This window comes from Triticum aestivum, chromosome 7B (assembly GCF_018294505.1).
Source record: "Triticum aestivum cultivar Chinese Spring chromosome 7B, IWGSC CS RefSeq v2.1, whole genome shotgun sequence".
NCBI lineage: Eukaryota > Viridiplantae > Streptophyta > Magnoliopsida > Poales > Poaceae > Triticum > Triticum aestivum.
In genome coordinates this window covers 240,332,890-240,343,814 of record NC_057813.1, presented here as the reverse complement: position 1 = coordinate 240,343,814, position 10,925 = coordinate 240,332,890, and the positions used below count along the sequence as shown (strand labels likewise).

At 40.2% G+C, this 10,925-nt stretch overlaps 1 long non-coding RNA gene across 6 annotated transcripts; it reads left to right on the top strand.

Annotated features, from left to right (window-relative positions):
• The first annotated feature begins 838 nt into the window (after positions 1-838).
• On the top strand, positions 839-7,449 carry LOC123163179 (uncharacterized). Of its 6 annotated transcripts, none has more exons than XR_006481772.1 (13): positions 841-1,465; positions 1,773-1,955; positions 2,820-2,887; positions 2,975-3,015; positions 3,443-3,506; positions 3,966-4,344; positions 4,636-4,734; positions 4,946-5,126; positions 5,577-5,712; positions 5,844-5,905; positions 6,176-6,261; positions 6,989-7,101; positions 7,194-7,449. It is a non-coding gene; the product is annotated as an uncharacterized lncRNA (long non-coding RNA). The 6 variants fall into 6 exon arrangements; XR_006481771.1 differs by having other exon boundaries at positions 2,975-3,506; positions 3,966-4,035; positions 4,247-4,344; XR_006481770.1 differs by having other exon boundaries at positions 2,975-3,506; positions 3,966-4,092; positions 4,247-4,344.
• Positions 7,450-10,925: the final 3,476 nt, after the last annotated feature.

The window sequence follows — 10,925 nt, the reverse complement described above, 5'->3', positions numbered from 1 at the left end:
AAACAAGCAAACATATGCAAACAATGCAAACATAACAGCAATCTGCCAAAATAGTACAGTCTGTAAAAAATGCAAGAGTATCAATACTTCCCTAGCTCCAAAAATTGTGAACGAAAATTCCAACTGTAGTAAATTTATCAGAGCTCAATATGCAAAAAGTTTCAACATTTTATGATATTCTGACTTTTCTAGGGAATTTTTGCAACAGCGTTAAACTTTCTGTTTTGAAACAGCAACATGTATACTTGCAAAATAAGCATGATAAAGGCTATCCTTGACATTTTTATTGAAAATAGAGATGAAAAACATTATTCTAAATAACAGCAAGCAAAGCAAAAGAAAATAAAATGACGCTCCAAGCAAAACACATATCATGTGGTGAATAAAAATATAGCTTCAAGTAAAGTTACCGATGAACGAAGACGAAAGAGGGGATGCCATCCGGGGCATCCCCAAGCTTAGGCTCTTGGTTGTCCCTTAATATTACCTTGGGGTGCCTTGGGCATCCCCAAGCTTAGGCTCTTGCCACTCCTTATTCCATAGTCCATCGAATCTTTACCCAAAACTTGAAAACTTCACAACATAAAACTCAACAGAAAACTTGTAATCTCCGTTAGTATCTCTACTCCTAATGTCTCAGTTGGTAGGTCGCGTTCCGGGTTTTATTTTCGTCCCACCTATCATGGTCTTTTTTGGTACCTGCTCCCACCTCACGCTCAGCCCCGATGAACCAAAAAAAAACCTCCAGCCAAGTCCCACACCCCCCCCCCCCCACGCGCCTAACCTCCCGTCGTATCCATCTGTCACAAACAAAAATAAACCAGCGAAAAACAAATCGGCGAAAATTAACCAGCAAAAAAAATCGCAAACCAATCCCGCACATACGACCGAGGTCTCTTGCCCTCAAGCGACAAACAGTCGCCAGACTCTGTGCCCTTGTTCGCCGCCGCCGCCCTTCGTCCATTCACCGCCGCCGCTCCATCACTTCGCCGCCGGCCGATGGATTCGCCGGGTCGTCGCTCCTCAGGGCCAGCCCCTCCCGCCGCGCTGGATCACGTGGCGGCCTAGGGAACCCTAACCAGCCCCCGATCTTCGCATCTCTCCCTGAATCCCTCCTCCTCCACGAGCCGCGCGGTGTGCTTCCCTCCTCCCACACGATGCTCCTCTCCCTCCCCAAATCGACATGGATCTCGCGCTGCTGGATCCCCTCCTCTCCCTCCCCAAATCGACATGGATCTCGCGCTGCTGGATCCCCTCCTCTCCCTCCCTGACTTGCCGTGAATCTTGTGCTGCGAGAGCTGCTCTATCCCTTCCCTGGCCGCCATAGATCTCGCCAGCCACCATCGGAGGAAGCCCCACAAACCCAAGTTTGATGGGCTTGCCAGCGATGTTGAGGTCCTTGCCATGGCTCCGAGCCTGGAGAGTAGCGCTGTCCCAGATTGAGGTGGAGCTCCGGAGGGAGATGGTACGCACATTATCATTTCCTTCATGTATTTCTACCCTGCAAATCGGTTTTGTATTGTTCTGTATGTCATATTTGTGGCAAAGAGAATTAGGCACTTGCGGATTGCATCCACTTGTATTTTCTGATGAGATATGAGATCTGGTTACAATGCGTGTTTCAGTAAAACTGTGGTAACGGTGGCTATTTTCTTCGCGTGTAGAAGCTTGATGCGATTGTGCATGACTGGCTTGCAAATTGCGTTTCCTTTTGCCATTCATATTTTTCTGGTTTCTCAAGAGATGGAGAACTTTTGTTGCATGTGCTGCAGACGCTGTTCAAGACGCTGGCCATCACTTTCTCCAGGATGATGATCTTCACTGGGATCACGTCTTTGTACGGTAGCATCCTCCAGTTAGGAAGGCCTGCCGGCCAGCCTCGTGTGGGGCTGGGTCATCATCTCCTTCTTCACCTGGTTAATGGGTGTCGTCATGTTGGGGATTTCTCCTTGCCTGTAAGCACACACCTTCCCAGAACTTGCCAGATTCAAGAATCAACCCTATCTGTGATTGAAATTTGGTGCTTTGTTTATCCGTTGCTTATAACATTCAGTTTGGTTTGGTCCGTCTCAGTCAAAATGATGCCATTGATATACATAATTCTTGCAATTTAGTTCTGGCTCTCGAGTGGCAATATATGTGGGACAAGTACTGAATCTTGAATGTAATGTTTTCCTGTATTTGTGCTGCATGAATGTGTCATATTAATTGGAAAAGACTATGGTTTCTGATCACGGCTGGTGTGCTATATTTTAAACTTATTTTATTTTTTGTTTGACAACAGACAACTGGTTCCCTCTATTTCTAGGCAACTCATCTTTCTGCCCGGTCTTGGGTCAGCGTTGCTTGCTTGCTTTTCTCCCATAGCCCCATAGATGAGTGTCGACGCAGTCTTCGCCTTGGCTATCAGATGCGTCGACGTTGTCGTCGCGTGTGCCGCAGACCAGTCAGTGGACGCTGATGCTTTGGCGAATCTGATGTGGCAGTGGTACCAAGTCTGCTCCAAGTCATGGGTGCAGTAACTACCCGGGTTTTGTCAATCTTCCTCCTCGTGCTTGTGCGTTGGATGCACCTTTTGCCTAGCCGGTGACTTGAAATTTATTTGGGGATGGAAGTAGCAAACTGATGCAGATAGTTTCATAGTTTTGGTGTACTTAGTGTCAAATCTGGTTTGACTGCTTCAAATTTTAAAAGAGGCAACCACAGAGTTCTTCTTCTGTTTTTTTATAATATGTGTCTGATTGACCTGCTTGGTTGTGGCTTGTACAACTTTCTATTCTCCATTAACCCTTTGATTTATATATGTTGATCTTTCCCAGTTGTCTGAACCTCTAACTACTGAAGCTGAAAATGAAGTTCACGATTGTTTGTATGGTAACGGTTCAGGGTATGTTTCATGACATGCTTGCATCTTGTTTGAAGCTTCCTATGTGCCTTACTAACACAACTGAACATTGCTCCTTTTCACTTACAGTAGCAAAAGTCCTGGTGCTACATGAAACGTCTAACACTCAGGTTAGCAGGAAAAAAAACAGTGTTTGAGACCACATGGCAGGTTAAATGATGAGCTAAATATTCATCTTACATGTACTAAACCATCCTTATTGATTGCAAACATGTAAACTTTGCACTGATGTTTTTATACGTAATGGGGAAAGTGGGATCCCTTGTCTTCAGGTCATTAATTTGTACCTTGAATTGTTAAAGGAGATGGGAATGAAAAACCCAAAAGGTTCTTTAAATGCAGCTTCTTCAATACATTTATATTGACAGTTGATAGATGGATCCAGTAGGCCTTGGTAGTGCTAAGCGTGTTTGATTCCACTATTGCTAAGCGTGTTTGAAACCACTATTGCTTGAGTCGTTCTTCCGGTCTCTCATTGGTACGTGGGGCGTACCCCACGTAACATTATGTTTCTCTGATAAATTTGCTGATGTGAAGGTCAGACAATTCCGAGAATCAGACCTGCCAATATGAGAAGTTAAATGTAAGAAATGAGAATAAGGTGAATACGCTGACAGCTTTTTCACGCCTTTCTTTGATAGTTCTGTGGTATTTTTTTCCCATTCACTCCTTGTGAAAATGAAATCTGTTATTTCAACTAAAATTCATATCCGCATCTACCATTATACTTATCATCGTGTAACATTATGGGGACAAATGCAAAAGTTGTTTTTGTTTTTCATCCATCTCTACGTTTTCTGAATAATATTTTTTTTCTTAGCATAAACAACAGAGAAGCCCTCTGCACTGAACAAAAAATGTATTGAGTTGAAACCTATATCTGCCAAATACAAATAATTGTCATCAAATCATGTACGGTGCTTGGATTTTATTTACCGAGAAGATCGTCATTGTTGTGTATACACTTCATCATTTTTTTTCATTGATGTTGGCTGCAAATGTTTGACATGAATTAAGATTTCTAATATGTATTCCAGTGATGTTTTTTTAACATTTTCAGGAAGTAGTTTTCTTCGATGAAGAAGATACAAAACCGCTGAATCCGTTGATGTCAAGGTGGCTAATAAACGGTAAATTGGTAACACGATAAGTGATAATAATTTTGCCTACTAACACGAGAGCAAAAGGTACTATTCATGATATTTGTGTGCTTGTGTTTAATTAGATCAATTCTTTGGCCTCCGAGAAGATGCTATCCAGGGTGTTTGATCCATCTCCCGTCAGACTTATTTTTGTTGATCTTGTGCTTGACACCAATTATTTCTTCTTCTCAAAAAAAAGGAGGAAGAGGAGACCCCTGGTGGCGCGGACATCCAACGACCCGGACATCGTCCTCCCGTGACGTCCTCCTCCAAGCCCGAATCCAGTGCCTCCTCAAGGTACGTTAGCCTGCAGCAGAAGTGTGAGCCTCTCACTGTATTTTTTCCCTTTAGATCTTGCAGAACCAAACGTGACTCTGCACAAAATTTGCACATCCATTCGCTGACATTGAAATACGGCGCTTCTGATCTATTTCGTGATCCACATGAATGCATAGCTTTGTCACATTATCTCAGTCATATATGTCACTCCAGCCCATACTAGCCTCAAATATCATTCAGATTAACTTGCTTCAGAAATGGAGATAATTATAGATTTATTCCTGATTCTATCATATTAACTTGCTTCAGAAATGGAGAAGCGCCATGGTTGGCTGTTGCTTGAGGAAATGAGGAGATGCATATGCCAGCAATGTTGTTGGAGGAAGGAACACTTCCATATTCTATAAGGTCTTTCAATTTATGTGTCGAGTGTTTTCTTCTTCTATAAAGTTGGTTGTTCATGGGTGAGACAAACCGAGGAAAAAGTAGGCGTATGATGACTATTTTTAGTTTGTTAGATCAGTTGTAGAAATCAAGTGCCTTTTATGTTCACGTCATCATTTGGTTTTACATAGTTCAGGATTATATTTATCATAATTCAACATCTGTTACATGGCAGGCCGATGCCAAGGAAGGTGAGGGTCCTGTGGCTGGCTGCTGCTAGGAATAGCAGGCAGTAGGGAAGTTTCTTTCTGATTTGAAGTGTGCAGATTGGGACAGCTCGCTTTTTGTGAGCAACCATCTGAATGCTAAAATGTCATAAATGGCTGTGAACAGATCGGATATGATTCATACATCAGGTAAATAGCATGTACCTCTTTTGATTTCACATGTGCAAAGAGCACTTGCCATATGATGTTTGTCCCATCGGCAATAGTATGGATACTATGGAATTCAGAAATAATGTGCTTGAGAAATTTTCAGACTAATGGTAGTGCAGATTTCAATTAGAAGAGTTCTAAAATATATTGACCAAATTGTTTCTTCAGAACTTGGTTTAGCCCAAGGCTCTCAAGAAAATGGGTTGTGTGTTTTAAGTAATTCTTATTTCGGAAACATATAGTGGAAGCTGCCAGTCTTATCTCTCTTTGAGTCCTCCTAAAGGAATTCTTTGGATAATTTCTTCTTACACTAAATTTTGACATGTTGACACTCAGGTGAAATAGTTGTGACCTCATGTTGCAGTATCTACCAAAGAATATATGTGAAATCCAAGGAATCATTTCTGACTTCTGAGCGATTTGTGGTAGGGCTCAAGATATGTGGTTTTGGATTAGGGTATGACTCAAGATATGTGACTTCCAAGGGAACTGCAAACTCAAGATATGTGGTCTTGGACTAGCAAGATTTGCATCCAGTGACACCCCTACAACAGTTTTCTGGATGGTATGTTTAGATTTTAATAGATTTGATCCACGATAATTTAATTTTATTAATTATTTTTAATAAAATAGATAGCATAACGGACGCACTTCTTGCAACTTAAATCTCATTGTCTTCTCGAACATGACTTGCAGGACCATGTCACCACCTGATGGTACCGAGCTCATGAACTCTGTAATGTTCTATCATTACCAAGGTAGTTAATAAATTGCTTGCCTCGTGGTTGTGTTTTTTTTCAGCATTCTTTGCATTTGCACTACTTCATTTTCATAGGTTTGTACAACTAAGAAAGATGTTAGATTTTAGCCATATGTTCCATTTTCTTTGCCGTGACTCTGAAATAATGAGCTTTCAACATCCTAGAGTATCTTGACATATCCTCTCTAGCCTCTTTCTCTCAGTTATTTTGTCTATGCAGGAGTATTCACAACTTATGCCCTTGTCTCACGAATTTTCTGATATGCAGTGTTGTTAACAATTTCCGGAGGCTAACTTAGAGGAAGATAGAGGAAAGAGCAGGGCAGTTGAGGGGAAGTACATTTCTCACTGGAGGTAACTTACATTATTACATTTCTCCGGAATGTAATCGATTATATATATAGGCTCTCAATTATTTTCTGCTGCCAATGACATACATAGTTTGTGTTAAAATGATTAGGAGTACCAAAAGGCATTAGTCAGTTAATGTGAAGTGTTTCTGTATTTAGAAATCTTGAAATTGGCTCTTTTCATTATCATTTTCATGATCCTAATGTCTATGTGAAGTATTTTTGAATTTAAAAAACTTGAAATTGGCTCTTTTGGTGAAACGGCAAGAAGCACTTTAGTGAGAAATTAAAGACGAGAAGAACATAATGTACACGTGTGGGTGGACGCAAACGTCCCCGTAGGGGGCAAACTGGTCGCAAGCATGAAAGAAGAGGCACATCGGCCAACAAACACCCCTTTCTCCGAATGTACAACCCATAAACTCGGGCATGAATTCATAGGTGTGCATCATCGTAGATCTTCTAAAACACTTGGTGCACGCTGCATTACAAAGACCTTCTTGCCACAATTGGCTTGTGCTTGTAGATGGATGCCGATTATGGAGTGTGGAGATGAATCAAATGGAGAAATAATTTCTACTCCCTCCGTCCCATAATATAAGATGTTACTACAACCAATATATGAGTATATTGGTTGTAGTAACATCTTATATTATAGAATGGAGGGAGTACGTGCATATCCAGTATAAATTTGGTATGATTTGTACTAACAATCTGATGTGATTTTGTAGACACTTTTTCAGATTACTAGACATATAGGAAGAATTATGAAACTAAAATGGGATGTTACTGTTGGCATTTGATGACAAAGTGAGGCCAATATAGAACAAAAACTAAGCTTTTGGTGAGTACCTTGTGATTTTGTTATGTATTTTTCTGGCTTTAGTTTGCAAATGCAGCATGAAATACTTATGTGATTGCTCTTTCCTTTTGCAGGGACTAACCACGGAATATTAGTACTATATGCTGATATTGACAAGCCGCACTATCTTCTCCGGTGGCATGGGCAACGTGTATTATGTCGAAGTGTGTGGGATTATTGATTTTATGTCTTTATTTTTACTAATATATATTTATACAAGGACGACAATCAACAAAATGTGTATTTCTCATTCAACCAGTGTCCTCGTATGTAAAGACAAGTAATGCTTCGAGCACATGAGAAAGAAAACAGTACTTAAGAATTTTCCTATGGGTGGTCGTTTGATTTGCAGGATTTGTACTCTTAGGATTTTTGTGTTGAAAATTTTCAGCTTTTTGTTTTGAAAATTTTCAGCTCTCGCCGCAATGCACAACCGCATTAATTTTCTTCTCATGATAGGTACCACTCCATGTTTTATTTTTAGATTCAGGACCATGCATGCTTCTCACATCAATTCAGACAAAAAACAAGTGTGGTTCCTCGCACTAAGATGACCCAGCAGCTCTCTAAAGGGGTTCCTCACAGACGATGCCTCCTCGAGTTCCACTTATTTGATGCTCCCAACTCTGGTATAGTATGAAAATCCTATGAATAAATCTGAATTTTACTCTTTGATGCTTTTGCAGACCAGTCCTGGAGGATGTTGCTCGATGCATCTGTTTAGTCAAATGATTTGTCAATACTTCTCTGAATAGGTGACACTTATATATACTGATGGATCTAATTAATACTTTTGAGTGCATAGTGTTTAAACATATAACCATTCATAATGTTCAAATGATTAAGTAAGGCAAGAGCTTCTGACTAACCAAGTAGATATATTCTACAAAGAAAATGTTGATTCTATTTCTGTCACCATATTAACATTTAGCATAAATGTTGATAAATGTTGATTCTACAAAAAAAAAAATGTACCACGAATCAGGCATGTGCAAGCAAGGGAGGGAAGAGGAGAGAAACATTGACATTTTTCATGCTTTGGACCAACATTTTATTCATAGATTTTTTTGTGCCAATGCATGAGTGTGGTGCCGTCGTGGTAGATCCCGGATGAAAGGTGGGTCCAGTATAGAACTAGGAGGTACTAGCACTAAGATGGGAAGGTGGTTGCGGCCCTTGTCCCTTATTATGGATCAAATACGGCGGCGGCGATCACTGGCTCACTTGGAACATGAGTTAGTGGATTTTGTGATAAGAGTGAGGGATGAGTGAGTGGGATGGGGGTTTGGGTTGGTCTGTTCGGTTATGGTTGACTGAGCGGAATAATTTTTCTACATCACAAAATGTGGTCAATTGTGCATTAAAGATAGCTTTGCAACAAATTGTATGAGCGAGCGGTTCATATATTTTTTCATCAAGTCATACAATTTTTTAGTTACGATAAAAGGGTAAATGCATTTGTTAGTTTCTTCAAGAGTTAATAACGGAAACGGTGGTGTATGTGTTGCATGTCCAACAAAAGACATCATATTTTTATTTTGTAGTAATGCATGATATTCAACTGTATGTTACAACGTGACAATGGCCCAGGATACATTGGATCTGCCTTCTTGGCTCAGGGGGCGTCAAGGGCGGCGCACGCCTCCTTCCCCTTGATGGCAATGGCGGATCAGCACGGACACGGGGGGGAGGGGATCAGGGCGGAGAGTGGGGCGGTTGGCGGGGGACTTCTCCTTGGCTGCCCATGGGGAAGTATGGTGTGAAGGAGAGAGAGCGACATGGCCAAGGTGAGGTGGGTGTCATCTGGTTTTCAAGGAGAGGGCTCCAGCGAAAAATATCCCGTACGGCGAGAAACCGAGCAGGAAGTGGAGGGTCTGGCAGGAAAAGTGAAGGGTGCGTCGTGGGATGGGGTTTTTGTGTTGGGACCACGTTTGGTGATAACATGGGATAGTCTGGACAACCACATTTCTTCCCCACACATGGGTTAGATTTAGATGAGCCTGGACTGTCGATGTTGAATTTTGGGAGGCCGTTGGGTGCCCGTTTGATGTCCGAACACACCCGGACGTATGAGGGAGAAACGACTTTCGACCTCAGAGACGACCTTAATCATGCGTATGCCCGTAGCAACGCGCCGGGCGTTCTATTAACGATTTTTTTAAGCGCATCATCTAGATATTGATAGTTTTGTAATAGATGTTTAGTTGAAACATCGCTCAGTTTGTTACATGGACATGTCGTTAATCTTTCTTTTTTTATCAATTTACATTGCAAAAATGGACTTTAATTATTCAATAATTGTGTTTATGTTATATTGTTTGTCCATTTGAAATTTAATATGTAACTCTTGCAAACTATTTCAAGAGCCCGTGGCAACGCACGGGCACTCTACTAGTAAGAAAATAAATCACCACTTAGGTACTGTTGTGAACTCATTCTAAATTCATATTGGTGTAATATCTACTGTATTTCAACTTCTCTATGGTTCATACCCTCCGATACTACTCATAGATTCATTAAAATAAGCAAACAACACATAGAAAATAGAATCTGCTAAAAACAGAATAGTCTGTAGTAATCTGTAACTTGCGAATAATTCTGGAACCCAAAAACTTCTACCAAATTAGGAAGTCCTAGATAATTTGTTTATTGATCTACTGCAAAAAGAATCAACTGAAAAGCACGTTCCTGTGATTTATGAAAACTAATCTTGTGCGCACAAAGTTTCTATTTTTTACAGCAAGATCAAATAACTATCACCGTAGGTTATCCCAAAGGTCTTACTTGCCACTTTATTGAAACAAAAGCTATAAGACATGATTACTATAGTAGCATAATCATGTGAACACACAAAAACAGTAAGGGTAAATATTGGGTTGTCTCCCAACAAGCGCTTTTCTTTATTGCCTTTTTAGCTAGGCATGATGATGATAATGATGCTCACATAAAAGATAAGAATTGAGACATAACGGGAGCATGATGAAGCATATGACTAGCACATTTAAGCCTAACCCACTTCCTATGCTTAGGGATTTTGTGAGCAAACAACTTATGAGAACAATAATCAACTAGCATAGGAAGGCAAAACAAGCATAGCTTCAAGATTTTCAACATATAGAGAGGAAACTTGATATTATTGCAATACCTACAAGCATATGCTCCTCCCTCATAGTAATTTTCAGTAGCATCATGAATGAATTCAACAATATAACCAGCACCTAAAGCATTCTTTTCATGATCTGCAAGCATAGAAATTTTACTACTCTCCACATAAGCAAAGTTCTTCTCATTCGAAATAGTGGGAGCAAACTCAATAAAATAACTATCATGTGACTGAAAATTAAGATCAAGATGACAAGTTTCATGGTTATCATTATTCTTTATAGCATACGTGTCATCACAATAATCATCATAGATAGAAGGCATGCTTTCATCATAATAAATTTGCACATCAAAATTTGGGAGACAAAAAATATCATCTTCATCAAACATAGCTTCCCCAAGCTTGTGGCTTTGCATATCATTAGCATCATGGATATTCATAGAATTCATACTAACAACATTGCAATCTTGCTCATCATACAAAGATTTAGTGCCAAACATTTTAATGCATTCTTCCTCTAGCAATTGAGCACAATTATCGAAATCCTTATTTTCATGGAAGACATTAAAAAGATTAAGCATATGAGGCACCCTCAATTCCATTTTTTTGTAGTTTTATTTTATATACTAAACTAGTGATAAACAAGAAACTTGCAAGATCTAAAGATATATCTTCAAGCACTCACCTCCCCGGCAACGGCGCC